At 41.7% G+C, this 5846-nt stretch overlaps 1 long non-coding RNA gene across 1 annotated transcript; it reads right to left on the bottom strand.

Annotated features, from left to right (window-relative positions):
- Window positions 1-2564: 2564 nt before the first annotated feature.
- On the bottom strand, window positions 2565-5350 carry LOC149122391 (uncharacterized). The gene is made up of 3 exons (XR_016220192.1): window positions 5169-5350; window positions 3664-3787; window positions 2565-2754 (listed from the first exon to the last, which is right to left on the bottom strand). It is a non-coding gene; the product is annotated as an uncharacterized LOC149122391 (long non-coding RNA).
- Between the last annotated feature and the right edge of the window lie 496 nt (window positions 5351-5846).

Genomic DNA, 5846 nt, shown 5'->3' with positions numbered 1-5846 from the left:
TGAGAAACGGTGACTTGATCAGCCCTTGCCCTGACTGCTAATGAACAACTTAATACTTTATTCCTTTTAGTATTTTTTTCTGTTTGTTCTACTTAATACTATTGGTTGAATTCTGTAATTAATACACAATTATTAATTGTTGAAACTTAACTGAAAAGCAACCCCTGTTAAATATAAGAGTGGGAGTAAGAGAGGGAAGAGATGTACAATTTGGGACATGCTCAATCGGACTTGCCCCAAATGATAGTTAGAAACATACCAGGAGATTCCAGTTCAATCCCATCAAGGTGGCATGTACCAATGCCATCTCACTAGTCCAAGTGATCAATTTCTGTTCACAATTGATCCTATGATAGGACTAAGAGTCAAAGGGATCACATAAACAAGACTAGTGTCTCTAAATACTAACTGATAGAATAAAAAAGGGAGAGAACGATCCATCATGGGAAGTGGGATACACAGCAGACTCATAGAATAGTGGATGTCCTAAACAGCACTCTGGCCTCAGAATCAGCTCTTAAGGCATTCGGATATGGCTGAAAAGCCCATGAGAGTATTTCAGGCATGGAAAGCCAAGACACTCTGGCAAAAAAAAAAAAAAAAAACAAACAAACAAACAAAAAAAAAAACCTAAATGAAAAATCTCCGCAAGTGAAGTGAGATCCCAGTGGAAAGAATGGGTCATCAGAGAAGCAGGTCCCTTTCTCTGAAAGGAGGAGAGAACTTCCACTTTGACTATGACCTTGTCCAAATATGATCAGAGTCGGCGAACTCAAAAGGCTTCCATAGCCTTGGCAGCTCATGACAAGAGCCTAGGGTGATTACTGACGCCATAAACAAGAGTGTCAATTTGTTAAGTCAACAACAGGAGTCACAGTGCACTTAGTCCTCATGTATGATCTCTGTCCTTAATGTGCTGTACATTGTGATTTAATGCTATAACTAGTACTCAAACAGTATTTTTCACTTTGTGTTTCTGTGTGGGTGCAAACTGTTGAAATCTTTACTTAATATATACTAAACTGATCTTCTGTATATAAAGAGAATTGAAAATGAATCTTGATGTGAATGGAAGGGGAGAGAGAGTGGGGGTGGGAGGCAAGTTATGGCAGGGGAAGCCATTGTAATCCATAAGCTGTACTTTGGAAATTATATTCATTAAATAAAAGTTAAAAAAATAAATTACATTAGTAAACAAAAAAAACCACATAATACTAAAAAGTCTTTACTCATGCCTAACCCAAAACCCTACTATTTCAGAGAAACTTCTTGTTTTGTACTTAGAGAAAACTTACAATATCCCCTCACCTCCTCTAATTCAATATTTCTTTATTGAATTATTCTAATAAAACATCTAATAAAGTTTCTAATAAAAAAAATTAAAAAATGCCAATTTGTTTGGCTGCCTCTCTCCTTGAGTCATTGCTCAATCTTTGAGGAACATTCTTCTTTGTGCTCCAGTTGTCGTACTCAGAGCTTTCAGGGATTTTTTTTTATTTTTAATTTTTACTTATTTATTTGTTTGAAAGACAGACAGAGGAAGGAGGGAGGGAGGGAGAGAGACAGAGAGAATTCCCATCCACTGATTCATTTCCCCCATACTCATGACCTTGGGCTGGACTGGGCCAAAGTTGGAAGCCAAGAACTCAATCAGGGTCTCCCATGTGGGTGGCAGGGATCCAATTACTTAACCAGGGTTGGGGAGCAGCTGGTTAAGCCACACATAAGGCCTACAAAATCTTTTGGTCTGGCCCTGCTAAGGCAACAGCAGGTGGGACTTGAAATTCAATAAATCTATAGCAGGCTAATTTTTAAGTTGATAATTTTATATGGCCTGTGAGTGATGTTACAAATCTCCAAATGGCCCTTGACAGAAAAAAGGCTCCCCACCCCAACTGCTGCCTCCTAGGGTAAGCATTAGTAGGAAGCTGGAATGGAGGAAGGACCTGAACCCCGGAGCTCTGATAGGGGATGTAGGCGTCTCAAGTGGCATCTTTACTGCTATGCCAAGAGCCTGCCACAGGGCTTTGGGATTTCAAGAATCATAAATTCATTTACGTAAAAAGTTTTTACAGAATAACATGACAAGGGCAAGTGTGTGGTGCAGGAGTTAATTTGCCACTTGGGACACCAGCATCCTGGCTACCGTGCTTCTGATTCCAGTTTCCTGCTAAAGTGCACTCAGGAGGCAGCGGATGATGGCTCAAGCAGTCCACTTCCTGTGCCCACATGGGGCACCCTGATTGAACTCTGGGCTCCTGGCTTTAGCCTGGCCTTGCCCCTGCCGTTGTGAGCATTTGGAGGAGTGAAACAGTGAATCAGAGATCTCTGTCTCTCTGCCTTTCAAATGAATTGAAGTAAATAATTGTTTTTAAGTTGAGAAATCTCAAAATCTTGTGTTGATGGCATGTGGAGTCTTCTCCACCACTGTTAGAGATGAGAGTGAAATGGGATTATCTCGTGAGACTGAGTGTGGGCGTGCCCCATGTGTAGCAGTTCAACAGCTAGTAATTCCACACGAGATCACAGCAGCATTATTTTCTTTTTTTTTTTTTAAAGATTTATTTATTTATTTAAAAGTCAGAGTTATACAGAGAGAGGAGAGGCAGAAAGAGAGAGAGGTCTTCCATCTGCTGGTTCACTCCTCAGTTGGCTGCAACGGCTGAAGCTGAGCTGATCCGAAGCCAGGAGCCAGGAGCTTCTTCCGGGTCTCCCACACGCGTGCAGGGATCCAAGGACTTGGGCCATCTTCTGCTGCTTTCCCAGGCCATAGCAGAGAGATGGATCAAAACTGGAGCAGCTGGGTCTCAAACCAGCGCCCATATGGGATGCTGGCGCTTCAGGCCAGGGCGTTAACCCGCTGTGCCACAGCACCAGCCCCAACATTATTTTCAAAATGGGAAATAACCCAGATGACCTTTGTTAAGAAGAACGAGTAAAATATTATATTTATATGATAGACCTACAATTGCAGCAACATGAATGAATGTATGAAATACAATTGAGTAAAAACAATTAACAGTAGAGGACTACATATATAGCATAATCTTTTTAAAAGCTAAAAACAAGCAAATTAAATATATGTATTTTTTTAAAAAAATCATTTGAGAGAGAGAGACAGTAGAACCTCCTACCCAATGGGTCACTCCCCAAAAGCCCACTAGCCTGGGGCTGGCCTGGGGCCAGAGCCAGGAGCTGGGAACTCAATCCAGATGTTATTTCAATTATTTCAGATATTACTGCAGCTTCCTTGGAACTGCATTGTGAGAGCCTGAGCCTAAGATTGAGTCTAGGCGCAAGGATGTAGGAACAAGCTTCTTAACTGGCATGTTAACTGCTAGGCCAAATGCCAACCCTAACAATGTGTGTTTTTAGAGACAGGTACACATGTTGTTCAATAAGGAGAAAGCAAAGCAGGGAAAATAAAAATTCAGAGTAGTAGTTACCTTTCCTGAAACTGGGATCAAGAGAGCGATGAAATACACAGGTTTCAATGATTCTGTAATGATCTAGGTGTTCAAATGAGTAGTGGATTCAGTTTTTCACTTTATTGTTTTCTTCATCTTACTTCATATATTCATGTATCAATATTATGTGGTAAACCTTTCATAAGGCAAGAACCAAACTGTTTTGATCACGACTGTGAAAAGGATTACAACATACCTTATTGTGAAATTTTCTTTTTGGAACACATGCAGTGAGGAATCAGACATTGAGCCTTTTAATTGCTTTAGTTTTACAAAGCTTTTTGAGGATAATAAAAGCCGTATATTTTGCATCATTCCATCTGGGAAGAAAGGACATGAACACATGGAAGCACAGATGCCCTAAGGAGATTACTTCTTATTACTTTGCAGACACTTTATGCAATAAGTAATGGAGACGGGAAACTGCCAGAATGGAGAGAGACCCACCTGTGATATGTATTACATTACAGAGCAGTGCAGGAAGAGGGCTGGGGATGGAGTTCGGCCTGGAGGTATTTAAAGAGTGGAAATGGGGGAGACAGATTTGTAGATGGTAGACTGCTTTTCAAGAAAGTTAGTAATGAAAGGAAAGAGGAAATTAGTTTCTCTCTGCTTCAGGGAGTCTTCAGGACTGTTCCTCCCAAGCTCATCCTACTTTGCTTTTCTTTGCTTATATCACACAGGGCAGAAGACAATATAGAGGCCCGAAGACAGACTTTAAGCATTTAAGGAAGGCTCTGGGCTTTCATGTTAAGTCCAGGGGCACATTCATTTCTTGCTCCTCAGAGGGTGCTGATGGTGTCATTTTCAGCCAATATTCTTATTTTTTTATATTTAATTTTGTATTAGTTGAGAGAGAGTGAGAGAGCACTTCCATCTGCTTGTTCATTCCCCAAATATCTGCAACAGCTATGAGGACCAAACCCAGGAGCTGGAAGCTCAAATCCAGGTTCCCCACATAGATGGCAGGGGCCCAATTATTTGAGCCATCGTGGCTGCCTCCCAGGGTCTGCGTTACCAGGAGGTTGGAGTCATAAACTAGAGCCACGAATTGAACCCTGATACTCTGATGTGGGACGTGGGTGTTCTGGCTAGCAGCTGAATCCTAGGCCAAGAACACCAGTGTTCCTTTGTTTCTATCTTCATCACCATTTCAAAGTTATTTAATTCACTTTCAATTCCAATAACACCAGGGTCCAATAATGACAGTAGAACAAAGCAAAATGAAATTGCCCCAGTTAAATAAAAACCCTCTACCTCCAAACAAAATTTTTTTAGTAATTCTTTTCTAAAATGAGGGCTGATTAGTTGTTTATAATCTGCACATAGCACAGATCCCATTTAAGGAAACAGGAAATGACAGCATTTTAATGGACTTTGGCTTATTAATCTCTTTTAAAGCTATTATCTATAATGCCTCTAAAGGGCAAAACACAGTGCTTACAAATCAACTGTTCATTCCCTTCTCTCTCAAGGAAATGGCTATTTGGTATGGGAGAGGGGTGAGAAGGAACAAAGCAAGTTGTCACCTCCCCCTGATGCCTTCCAGAGCTCTAAGGTAAAGCCCCCACTCCATGTGCTTGCTGACCAGAGGTGGGGCCCTTTTTTTCTGCCAACAACCATTTGGATATTTATAAATCAGTTGCGGGTCATACAAAATTATCAGCTTAAAAATTAGTCTGCTTGAGTTTTGAGTCTTACCTGTGGTTGCCTTGGTAGAACCGGACCAAATGGACCAAGTGAAGGGCCACTGGACATTCCCCACCCCTGCCCAACACTCTTTGCTCGGGACCCTGGATTTGTTAAGTGTCAGTTTCCCAGCTGGGCTCCTGTTCCTTTTGGCCTCTCCTCAGCTGTGCACTGGATCTGGCTAGATTGGGGGCTCAATAAATGTGAGAGAACCATTGAACATCAGGGAAATCAGAATCACGATAAGCTATTGCTTTACACCTGTTGGAATGGTTCTCCCCAAAAAGGCAAAAGCTGAGCGTGGACGAGGCTATGGAGGAAGGGAAACTCTCACACACGGTTGGTAGGGATGCAGTTTATGATAGCCCTTATGGAAAAGAGCATGGAAGTTCCTCAAAATATTTTTTTGTTTGTTTGTTTAAAGTTGTGGTGTTTTTTTTTTTTTTTTTAAATTTTTCCTTATTTGAAAAGCAGAGCTATAGAGAGAGAGAGTGAGAGAGAGAAAGAGATCTTCCATCCATTGGTTCACTCCCCAAATGGCCACAGTGGTTGGGGCTGGGCCTGGGCCAGGCAGAAGCCAGGAACCAGAACCTTCCTCCAGGTCTGCTACATGAGTGCAGGGGCCCAAGAACTCAGGCCATCTTCCGCTGCTTTTCCAGGCACATTTGCAAGGAGCTGGATTGGAAGTGG

This window comes from Oryctolagus cuniculus, chromosome 14, assembly GCF_051225735.1.
Source record: "Oryctolagus cuniculus isolate XC-2025 breed Fujian yellow rabbit chromosome 14, ASM5122573v1, whole genome shotgun sequence".
Lineage (NCBI taxonomy): Eukaryota > Metazoa > Chordata > Mammalia > Lagomorpha > Leporidae > Oryctolagus > Oryctolagus cuniculus.
The sequence above is the reverse complement of the archived record's forward strand: the minus strand, read 5'-3'. Positions and strand labels throughout refer to the sequence as shown.